Source organism: Vulpes vulpes, chromosome 14, assembly GCF_048418805.1.
Source record: "Vulpes vulpes isolate BD-2025 chromosome 14, VulVul3, whole genome shotgun sequence".
NCBI lineage: Eukaryota > Metazoa > Chordata > Mammalia > Carnivora > Canidae > Vulpes > Vulpes vulpes.
This window is the reverse complement of record NC_132793.1, coordinates 36,597,394-36,609,337: the sequence shown is the minus strand read 5'-3', so window position 1 is coordinate 36,609,337 and position 11,944 is coordinate 36,597,394. Positions and strand designations below refer to the sequence as shown.

General features: G+C 39.5%; 1 non-coding gene across 1 annotated transcript; it reads left to right on the top strand.

Annotated features, from left to right (window-relative positions):
- The first annotated feature begins 6,611 nt into the window (after positions 1-6,611).
- LOC140595558 (U4 spliceosomal RNA) lies at positions 6,612-6,746 on the top strand. Its single transcript, XR_011997292.1, has one exon. It is a non-coding gene; the product is annotated as a U4 spliceosomal RNA (small nuclear RNA).
- The last annotated feature ends 5,198 nt before the right edge of the window (positions 6,747-11,944 follow it).

The following is an 11,944-nucleotide window of genomic DNA, read 5'->3' as shown; positions in this document are numbered from 1 at the left end:
ACGGACAGAGGAAGTCAGAGGCCACTGAACGAGGAGCAAGGAGGAAGAGTGATAGGAGATGATACCTAGAAGAAACACAATGTAGGTCACACAGTTCCCAGGAGGCATTAAAAGAACTTTGATTTTCACACAGGCCAATAATTTTTAGAAGGTGATAAAATAGTAGCTGTTGCCAATCCATTCAACTAAATCGTATTTCCTGATTGTTCCATATGAAAGGCTATTCCATGAAAAAACAGTATGTCAGCACTATTTTTGATAATTATTATATTGTTACTTAAGATGATTGTTACCATAATTTTAATTACACAATAGTAAAGTATTACTATTGACAATACAAAAAGGAAAAAATAAAAAAATTTGAGGCTTAAAGATTGGCTCTTAACTTTAATTTTTTAATAATAGCTTTATTGAGATCTAGTTCACAGACCGTTCAGTTCATCCAGTTAAAGTGCACAATGCAGTGGTTTTTAGTATATTCACAGAGTTGTGCAACCATAATCATGATCAATTTTAGAAGCTTTCCACCACCCCAAAAAGAAACCCTATACCCACTAATAATCAGTCCTTATCTCCCATGTTGGCCTTTTCCCCCTCTGTCAGATTTAAAAATAAGAATCATTTACTTTACCAGCAAAAATGGGTTTATTTGGGAATAGAAAATTGCAGTTCAGGAAATGCAAGCTATGGCAAAACCATAGGCAAGGACAACAAAGGAGAGAAAGGTTATTTTACGGTGAAAAAGAATGGAGTTGAGAGTTGTTTTGAACTAAAATCCAATAGGGGAAAAACACCAGTTCAGGGTGATATTGGTTTCTCATTGGCTGAGTTGTAGGAGTAGTCAGTTTCTTATAGGAGGTACATTGTACATCTTTCCCTTTGGGGGGCCTATAATTAATGATTCATTCTTATTGAGATTCTTCTTTTAAGTCTGTAACAATTCTTCCTCTAATTGACATTGAGTGGTAGGGCTCCCACTTTCAGCCTCTGGACTCTAGTGAGGTGTCCCTTTACTAATTTTCACATCCCTCGACCTCTCTTATCAACCCTTAGGCAACCACTAATTTACCATCTGCCTCTTTAGATTTGTCTATTCTAGACACCATATAAATAGAATATGTGGTGTTTGAGTCTGGCTTTGCCTACATAATGGTTTCAAGTTTCATCTGTGCTATATAGCATATCAGTATTTCATTGCCTTTCATATCTGAATAATATTCCATTTATAGATATACCCCATTTTCATTATCTTTTCATCAGTTGGTAGATGTTTGGGGGTTTTGCACCTTTTGGCTATTATGAATGATGCTGTTGTGATTATTTACGTGCAGGTTTTTATGTGAACATATGTCTCATTCCTCTTCAGTGTATATGTAGGAGTAGAATACAGTGGCTCTTAAAATCCATCATAAGGGACTAAGACTGCTCAGATTAATTGATTACTTTTATATCTGGCTTGATCAAGAACTATTAATGAAGTATTTAGGAAAAATCAGTTTTAGATTAGGAGAGACGCTCAAAATCGATCTACATATCAAAACAAGTAGATCAGCTAATAATACTTTTCAGGAGTAGATAGGTTTTGTGTAAAAAATCACATATATATGTATATGGAATATGTTCCACCATAGAACTAAAGCAAATAGAGAAAAGGGGTTATATTGGCCACTACATCTTTTTGTTTTGTCAAGTGAGTTTGCAGAAGACAAGATATAATTTGTGGTGGGGAGGTGAGCTGGCAGCACTGACCAAAGCTGTCATATTGCCAGGCAGGTAATGGCCATTTCTAGAGGGGTCAAGAGTTGAAACGACAGCCCTCCTTGGGGAAACATTCATCAAATCATAAGCACCCCAGGTGCCCCTTATGACTGGCACTGGAAAAAGCATAAACTAGGAGGCTTTGCATACTCAAAATCTAGTTGGAAAACAAAATTATAAAATTATAAGAGATCAAAGCCCTCTTCGAATGTAAGGAATTGTTTGCAAATTCTGAAAAAAATTTTCATCTGATGGTATGGTGCTAGCTTGGTCTCTGTTTTTTTTTTTGTTTTTTTGTTTTTTTTTTTAAGTAGGCTCCATAGCCAGCATGGAATCCCAGTGCCAGCTTGCTCTTAAAAGCATAAATCACTTTGCCCTAAACTGCTTTTCTCTCCTGCAATCCTCCCAGGGCCCTGAGGTTTCTCACCACCAGGAATGCTCATAGGATGGGTGGACTGACACCCAGGGAGTTTGGGAACTGAGGAGGTGAAGGGATCTTAGCCGCAGAAGTCTGACTGTCCTACTTTTGTGGTCTTGAGTCAGACTCCAGAGTGCGTGTGGTGAGGGTGCTGTGGTCTAATAGGTCATACCCTCCAGCTTGTCTGACTCAGGGTGATGAGTGTCCCCTGCTTTGCTCAGTGGCAGTGGGAGCCTAGCTCCCACTCACCAAAGTGGAGGCAGAGGCAGGGGTGGCTGCTGGCCTCAGAGCAAGAAGTTGGGGCAGTGGAGGACTCCACAAATGAGCTGGGGATAGCCAGAGCTGACCAGTTCCAAAGGGTCTGTTTACCCAACAAGATCTGAGGCCCCATATCTCCTGTCTGCCACTCCTACCCCCCACTGGGGTGTATTTCCAGAGACCAGCTATCTGTAAAGTGAACAAAGCAGCCTATTTCTGGTACCTGCTCCAGGAAAGCCTGTACATTCCTTTAAAATTATCCAGGTACATGAAGGGTCCAAGTTTTTTCTTCACATGATCAGAAGCCGTGAAGTACAGGTTTCAATCTCCCTATGAAAACTGTTTCTCGTTGCATTAAATTCTCTCCTTTTAAGGAAGAGCTCTACTCATACTGGACACACTTCTCTGAAATTGTCCTGGCCACCAAAGATTTATTAAGAATGGAGGAGATGAAATGGAGCGTCTTCCAGAGCTGTTTCTTCCTCTTTTTTCCTTTTTCTTCTGTGAACTGAACACCATCAGGTTTGAGAACTAAGTTAGATATTACATATAATCTCATATAATCTTCTCATTTTCTGGGTAAAATTGAGGCCCAGGAGAGTCCAAGTGACTAGAACAGGGTCAGAGATATGGTAGGCAATGGAGCTGGGCTTGAAAGTCTCATCCCCTTCACCCGTACCCATGATTCCCTCTTCTCTCCACACACCACAGTCAGCCAGGAAAACAGATCAGTCACAGAATCCTCAGAAAATATTTGCCCTGGGTTTCTAAGGTTGCCTCATCCTTGCTCTCCTTTTCTCATTCTACCCCTTGCCAGAGCATGAGGTAGCTAAGAATGACATTGACCACATTCTGTAGTTAATTCTGATGTTTTGTTCTAAAGTTTATTGACTCACCACTATATTGTTGAAAAAGAAAACTTTTCTTTGGAGGAATACTGAAAGCTATAGGCAACTTCCTATTATCATAACAAAATATTATAACACGGCAAAAGTAGTCAGGGGATGTCATTCTAAACAAGTACAAACACAGCAGTGCCTTCTAGGTACTGATGGAGTCACTCAGTTGTATGCTGGCCCTGTTGTAGTCACTTAAACTTTCTACTCTGGCCAACCTCAGTGGGCCAGTGTGGCGTCACTGTACTCATGTGGGGAAGAGATGTGCGGCAGCACACCACTATGTAGTATTTCTACCATACAATCAAAGTCAATAAGCCCAAGAACACAAATAATAAATTAATTAGGTTTGAGTATGTATTACTTTTGTATTCAGTGTAACTTGTTGCACAGTAAATTGATAAGCTTAATTTTTAATACTAATTGTATATAAAAACTGGCTTAAAAATGCTGAAAATTGAATGAATGACTCTCACCAACAGGTATAGGCTGGCTTCAGCACACCACTGGGAATCATCTGCTCCAGACTTTGTTGATTTAATTAAGTGACCTGCAGTGCAGCCCTCATGGGAATATGTAAACACAAACCACATATAAGCTGAGGACTCTTGGCCTCTTGGTTTTTATTCATAAAGTTACTGGCCCTCATTAAAATTGTTCTTCCCTAAAAAACGATGCAATAAACAATAGACAGAAGTAAAAACTGTGGTTGTAGACAGTCCATCTTATTCCTTCCATCCAGTTTTGTGATTTACATGCCACACCTCAGTTCTAAGTGTGATAATAACAAGGAGTAGATGGGATCTCTTCTCTTTTGACTAATCTTACCAATAAGCGAAAGCATAGGCGCTATGCTAAAAGCTTCATATGTTCTCATTTATTTCTGACGACAGTTTATTCCCATTTTAAAGAAGAAGAGTTTGAAGTTTTGCAAGTTTAAATACCAAGATTTCAGCTGTTAAAAAGCAAAGCTAGAATTTAAACTCAGGGAAATTTGATTTATATTAAAGTGTGATTAAAGAGACTGAGGCCAAATAAAGGCCTAACACAATTCTTACAAGGACTGAGGTCAAAGACATTGTGAAAATTGCTGTTCATGAGTTGGACTTACAGTCATTATGCAGTCAAAGCTGTCATTAAAGTGGAATAATAGCCCAATGAAGCGATAGTATGGCTGGAGAGAAATGAGAGAGAGTATTAGTTATCTATTGTCACAGCTGCTGTAATAAACAGCCATAGAACCACAGTAGCATACAACAGTAACTATGTTCAAGTGTCTTGAGTCAACAGCAAGCAGATTAATCTCTAATCTTTGCTGGGGATTGTTCCCATGTGTGAGATTGGGTGGCTGTTGCTCCATTGGCTGGAGTGACTTGGCTGTGCTTTAGATTTTCGTTATCTTCCAGCAGACTAACCAGAGCCTATTCTCATGATGACAACACAGGCACAGAGCATAAGCAGACACAAGACCTCTTGAGCCTTGGCTTAGATCTGGCATATTATCTCTTCTAATTAGTATACTTCTATTAGCTAAAGCAAATCACAAGGACAGGCTATATTCAAAGATCAGTAAAAACAGACTCCATCTCTATAGTGAAAGGAACTGCAAAGTCACATGGTAAAGGACATGGGCATAGAGAGAGGTAAAGAATTGGCACCGTTAAAAAAAAAAAAAGGATTGGCACCATTAAGGCTATGTATCAATCAAGAGGTAAGTAGACTCATCCGTGGAGAATGTGGTCATCATCTCCTGGTAGTCATACACTTCCATGCTTCATGAACATTTTTCCCTGGTACTTACTTTTAATCAGGCTATGACTAGTCCTGGGCCATCAGCATGGCACCTTGCAAGGGGTCATGAACTTTGAATTTTGGTCTAGATCAATGATCTAGTGCTGAAGCTATGAATTTCACCCATCTGCAACTGCATCATGAGGGCTTTGCTGCTCAAAGCATGTATTTATTCCTCCCTCACTGAAAACTCCAAATTGTGAATATGTGAAAGGGGGTTGGAGTAGGACTACATGCCTGAATTTTCTATTCTGGTCAGTCAATAACCCTCTTTTCCCTCTTTCCCACTTCCATGTATTTTGTCTGCTCTTCCACATCTTTTCTGCCCCTTTGTTAGCCAGCTCCCTGCCCATTGAAGCTAACATACATGGACTATGTCCAAAGGCTTCAATATTCACTGGCTTCCAGCTGGGATGACTAAAAAAGAAGGCCCAGGAGGCCTAAGAGGAGGTAGAAAATTAGGTCAGGATATTTATGTTCCTGAGTCTCTCTTTGTGAGATCACCTTGGCTTTCTGAGCCTTTTGAACTGACCTAAATGACTCATTCTTGCTCTCCTTCCAGATCCTAGAAACCATTCGCTCCCTTCATTCTTCTGGGCCTATGGATGACAACAGCCCCAAGTTTCTGACCATCCCTACTATTCCCTCAACACATTACCTACCTCTTTAGAACTAATTCCTTTATCAATAAACTTACTTAAATTTTCCTAAGTTGAGATTTGCCTTGTTTCCTGTAGGAATCCCTCTTGATACTCTCACATATAGAAAATACTCAATGATTCCCCAAGAGAAATGATCTAAGATTCCATCTGTCATGTATCCTGCTCAAAATACAGAATATCCATATGATACACAACTGTTTGTGTCCAAATATAGTTTTTCTTAGTCCAGAATCTTGTGAACTAAATGTATTTTCTACTTGCCCCCATTATATAATGGTACAAAAGAAATAAAATTAACCACAATAAATAGGAATAATGGAAGACACATAACAGCCATTTGTCTCCTCTCTCTGGGGACACTTTTAAGGATCTGGACTTGAAGAATATTACTTGATTAGACACTCATTCTGTTCTCTGGGAGACTCCTTGCCCATTGTTCTCCAAGATGCTTGGATCTCTTTCCAGGATATTCTTATTTGTCCGTTATATTCCTTGGCCACATTTAATGGGCACTGGGGAATATACTGCCCTTTGAGCTTGCACAATTTTTTTCAGCCTGCTTCCCGACCATGAATGATTGGGAGACCAAGAGTTGTTTTAAACTTCAGGATTTATAAGTCTTTGGCAGCAAAATTTTCTAAAAAATTCAGTAGGCCTCTAATTCATTGCTTCCAATAAGTTCTACATATCAGTAATCATACAGTTCTGTTAAATGCCATCTAAAATGTCTACTTCCTCACCTTCTCAGCATATGTCTCTAGCTTTTAATTTACTGAGGCTATTGGCTCTAGTTAGAAGATTACACATTAAAAAAAAAAAAAAAACTTTAGCTTTGCAGAGTGGCAGTATCATAGCCGATGAGGTTTATCCGAGGCGTGATTATTGATAATTAAACAACAACAACAACAACAACAACAAGAAAAGAAAAGAAAACAAAGCTTTGCTTTGAAAGATCTTACAGATAAAATTGGCAATAAAAACCCTTCTAAATCCCAACCCCTATGTTGAGGGGGTTTCAAAGCCAACTCTTCCCACAGTTCAGGGCTCCAGATTTCTGCATTAGTTCTCTATCATTCAGTTCTGTATGTGCACCTCTGTGGTTCTCTCTTAAATCGCCCCTTTCAAATCTTTGACCCTTTGCCAAATCTGGACACAGAAAAGTAACAGCAAAATTAAGATCCAGGTTTTCAATGTCTTTCCTGAGTATCTGGCTTAGAACCCAAATGGCCTGGTACCAAGTAGGCTTCCTCAGATGACAGTTTTACCAATATTTTGTTCCTGAGAAACACAGTTTGCCATGTTTGTTGCCTCTGATGCATTTCTTTCTTTTTTTTTTTAAGATTTTATTTATTTATTCATGAGACACACACACACACACACACACACACACACAGGCAGAGGCAGAGACATAGAAGTAGAAGCAGGCTCCATGCAGAAAGCCTGATGTGAGACTCGATCCTGGGATCCCGGGATCACACCCTGAGCCAAAGGCAGACGCTCAACAGCTGAGCCACCCAGGTGTCCTGCCTCTGATATGTTTCATCACTATATACCACCAGTCACTAAACCAAAACTACACATTTTAGATTTTGATGTATGTCTTAGTCAGTTGGGGCTGCTGTAACAGAATGCCATGGACTAGGTTGCTTATAAATGAGGAAATTTATTTCTCACAGCTCTGGAAGTTCAAGATTAGGGCTTGGTCAGGTTCTGGTGAGAACTCTCTTCTGACCACAGACTTCTGACTGCTCCATATTCTTACATGGCAGAGTGCACAAGAGGAAGCAAGTGTTCTCCTGATGCATAATTATAAGGTCACTAATCTCATGAATGAGGACTCGACTTTCATGACCTCATCTAATCCTGATTACTTCCCAAAGGTCCTACCTCCTAATATCACTTTGGAGGGTAAAGTTCTGAAGTATGAATTTGGAGGACACAAGCATTCAGTCCATAAAAAAAAGCAATCCTCCACTTCTGTTAACAATTCAGACATTAAGATAGTGCTAGCTTGTGTTGTTACAAATTAATCCTGAAAACCCAGTTTATTAACATAGAAGAGCTTTATTACTCATGCTACATGTCCAGCAAAGGAGTTCATGACACACCATCCCATGGTGGTGGAAAATGGAGGAGGAAAGTACATGGAACACTCAGTAGCTCTTAATACTTGGCTGGAGTGATACTCATCATGTCTACATATGTATCATCAGTCAAAACAGCTCAGGTATGGGCTAGTCAATGTGGGAAAGTGTGTGGGAATTCCATGAGCACCTCCACTTTTGTCACATTTGTATAAGGTACATCCACATCTTTTAAGTGGCATAGGACTTAGTTTACACCCTTCTGTAACACAGCAATTACATAGAAATAATATATATATATAAATATAATATGTATATACCAGTACTAATTGCTTATTTAATATCAATTAGATGATACTGAAAATTTTACACAAGAGTATCACTAATAAGGAGAACAGAGAACTGTAGCAGTTTTCTCTGTGAAGTAGATGTCTGATGTTCAGGGAGTAGTGAACTAACCAGCAGGGCTTATTTTTGATTCTTTACCGACCTTTACAGCCTGTGTTGACACTTCCCACATCATCTCCCACACCATTGACGGGGAGGATGATATTCAAAATAATAACCAGTTTGGCATAGAGAGGGACTGGGCAGTCGAACAGAACAGGCCCTCTCAGGATGGCTGTTCACTGTAAATGACTGCTGTGTTTGTGCCAGTGTGTGCCGGGAGACCCCATTCTGGCTGTCTTCCAAGCACTGGCAGCATTCTTCAACCTGTCAAACTTCAGCACGTCCACCTTGCTTTTGCACAAATGGTGCCCCAGCCTGTAATTCTATTCTGTATCTGGAGAAATTCCTCAGGTCCTCTTTCATGTCTGAGTTCCAGTAGGATTTTTCTGGGGAGGATTCACAGTTGCCTTCTCCCAGCTCTTCCTTTCCTCCTCCTATTTTTTCAGAGTGCTACATCCGTTCTGTTACATTAATTATTACACTGTACTAGCATTAATAATATTTACATCTTGTCACTTCCACTAAACTTTGGGCCCCTCTAAAAAAAATAATAGGCGCCTGGTTGGCTCAGTCAGGGGAGCATGTGACTCTTGATCTTGAGGTCACAGGTTCAAGCCCCATGTTGGGTGTAGAGATTGCTAAAAATAAATAAATTTTAAAAATAATAACAAGAGAGGCACCTGGGTGATGCAGTTGGCTGAGCGTCTGACTCTTGATTTTGGCTCAGGTCATGATCTCAGGGTTGTGAGAGCAAGTCCCACATCAGGCTCCGAGCTCAGCGTGGAGTCTGTTTGAGATTCTCTCGCCCTATGCCCTCCCCCCACACACTCACTCTTTCTCTCTCTCTCCCTGTCTCCATCTCTCTCTAAAATAAATAAATATTTAAAAATAGTGATTGTACTTATTGAGGATGTACCATGTACAAGGTACTATTCTAAGTGCTTTATATGCAGTAATAAATTTAGTCCTGAATAGAGCTCTCTTACTGTCTCCGTTTTACAGATGAGGAAACTAAGCTACAATGAAGTCAGTTTAATTGTCCAAGGTTAATTTTGTCATCCTCAGCACCTGGCACAGCCTCACACACATGTGGCTATTGAATAAATAGATTCATACTGCCTTTATACTTTTACTGTCTTTTACCCAGTTTATTGTATTAGCTCTCTCTATCCCATTATCGTGTCTCCTCCTCTGCCTGGGACCACTCCTAAAAACTGTGACCCACCCATATCTGCCTACTTCAGAAGCTCCTGCTACAAGTTACATCCTATTATTCAATTTAAGTTTCAGTCTTGTTATCTGGCTTTCTCAGTGAAACTCTATTAATACAGAAACCATGTCTTCTATATATTTTGACTACTGCTTATCAAAGAACTCACCAGAAACCAGGAATTCCAAACAGTGCTTATTAACTGAGCAGTTAGTGAGGAGTGATTTGAACTTCTGCCATTTTTGTTTGGGGTAGCACCAATATTAAATACCTAATCCCTGTGCAGAACTCAGGGTCACAGTGGAATTTCGTACAAGCTGGAAACCATAAGGTAATTGGTTTTGTACCTCCTTGCACCTCCCATCCCTCTGACAGTAATATTGGGAATGAGTCTCTGGGCCTCAAGCAGGGCAGTAGCAGATATATCCCCATAATACTTCTGGATATGCTACAGGAAGATTCTGGAAAACTTGATAATCATGTGAATTTCAAAGGGGTATGCAGGGTATGGATGCATAAAGTAAGATTAGTACAATTTGTAAAAACCCAAGCCTAATAAACAGTGGCTTAAAAACATAGGATATATGTATATGTATTTGTGTATATATATATATGTGTGTATATTTTTCTTCAACATTTATAAATTTTGTACATTAGTAAGTCCTTATAGTATGATGCTCCATCATGTCAGAGACTCAAGAGTTTTCTGGTTTTTTCCTCTGTTATATATGGACGCCATTTACACAATCATAATGGGAACTGTGGGAGCTTCTATTTTTCCTGTCATATTCCAGCTGGCATGCTGAAAGGCAGGTCAAAAGGTACTGCTGTGTTGGGCACATACTACTTCCAGTTACATCTCCTGGGCAGAGCTGAATCACATGGTCACTTAGCCACAAGGAAGGCTGGGAAATGTAGTCTTTATCCAAGAAATCATTTGCCTAGCTAAAATGGGGTTTCTCTTATTGAGGAAGAAGGTGAAAACAGTAAGGGGAAATTGGTAGAATTTTGATCCAGCAGGAAAAGGCATCTCTTTTTGCCCAAGACTTTGTGTCTGCCATCTGAAATGTGGATGTCTCATACAAATGTAATTAACGGGAACAGAGCTGTATCTCAAGCCTCTTTCTTAATCATCATATGGCTTCACTCATACAGGGAATATGAGAAATAGTGAAAGGGATTATAAGGGAAAGTAGGGAAAATGAGTGGGGAAATTAGAGAGGGAGACAGACCATGAGAGACTCTAACTCTGGGAAATGAACAAAGGGTTGTGGAAGGGAAGGTGGGTAAGGGGATGGGGTAACTGGGTGATGGGCACTGAGGAGGGCATTTGACGGGATGAACAGTGGGTGTTATACTATATGTTGGCAAATCGAACTTCAATTAAAAAAAAAAGCTTTGCCATTCAAGCTGGCATAAATATGTTGTTGATCTTTGCTTCATTTTATTGCAAAATACATTAGAAATATGCTATTTAAGTGAACTACTTAAAAAATAAAATTCAAAGTAGATTGATTTATTACATAATTGATGAAGGATTAATCTGAATTAACACCCTAGTTTTTTGACCATTAGAATGCATTCTGCCCTGCTGCCCACTCACATAATTTGAATATTTTTTTAAACTGGGACCAGTAAATGTACATACTCTCCTGAGTTCCACAGTGAAGACTGGTGTTATTATGCTGAACTGTGAGGATTATTATTATTTTCCATATGTTACAGACTCAATCAGTGTTTTTAATAAGGTCTCCAATGCAAATCTTTTCTTTCCAAAGCAAAAATTAGCACTCAAATGCCACTACATATGTCTTCTTAAATGCCCATAGGGACAGCATATCCAGACTCAGACAGACCCAATTGTTGACTTGCAAGGAACACATACATAAAATTTTATCAATCACTTCTCCATCCCAGCAGAACAGATGGCTTTTACCACCATTCACTCAATGGGCCTTGGCGCAGCAGCGGGGGAAGGTCTCTGGGTTTTTTTATACAGAGGAGTGGCAAATATATCCTCACAATAGAAACTGGTCAGCTGATCTCCTCCTATAAGCTACCAGGAAGATTCAGAGTACACACATGCACTACCAGAGTCCTGAGAATATATCAGAGATGAATTCCAGAAGATTTCATAAGTATCTTTATTAGGCCCCTACTTCTAAAGAAACTGTTGTTTACTAGGTACTGTGCTAAATGGCTAACATACATTATCTTATTACAGCAATCTTAAAAGAGAGGCATTGTTACTGTCTTTTACAGTTGAAGAAATGATGACTCAGAAAGGCAAAGCAGATTTCCTACCTTACACAGATAGTAAAGAATGGAATCAAGATCTGAAAGCCTGTTCAACCCTGTCCTATACATGTCCTATGGATTTTTGCATCCAGAAAATATAAACAAGGAAAACATTTGAC